Source organism: Nestor notabilis, unplaced genomic scaffold (genome assembly GCF_000696875.1).
Source record: "Nestor notabilis isolate BGI_N333 unplaced genomic scaffold, ASM69687v1 scaffold20865, whole genome shotgun sequence".
NCBI lineage: Eukaryota > Metazoa > Chordata > Aves > Psittaciformes > Psittacidae > Nestor > Nestor notabilis.
Window position 1 is genome coordinate 1 of NW_009928160.1, and position 222 is coordinate 222.

Here is a 222-nt window from a genome sequence, read left to right on the forward strand (position 1 = left end):
GCCTGCCCACTGCCCTTACTGCTGCCTGCCCACTGCCTACTCACAAGCTGCCTAAGGGCACTGGCCGAGCTCAGTGCACAACACCAAAACATCTCTCATGACACCCACCCACCACGGAGACTGGACATAGGGCAAGCAGCCTGTAAGAAGCACAGGCAGATGCCCACAGACCTTGTAGGAGCAGGCAGGAGGAGCAGTGCTCCACCATGATGGGGGGGGGAG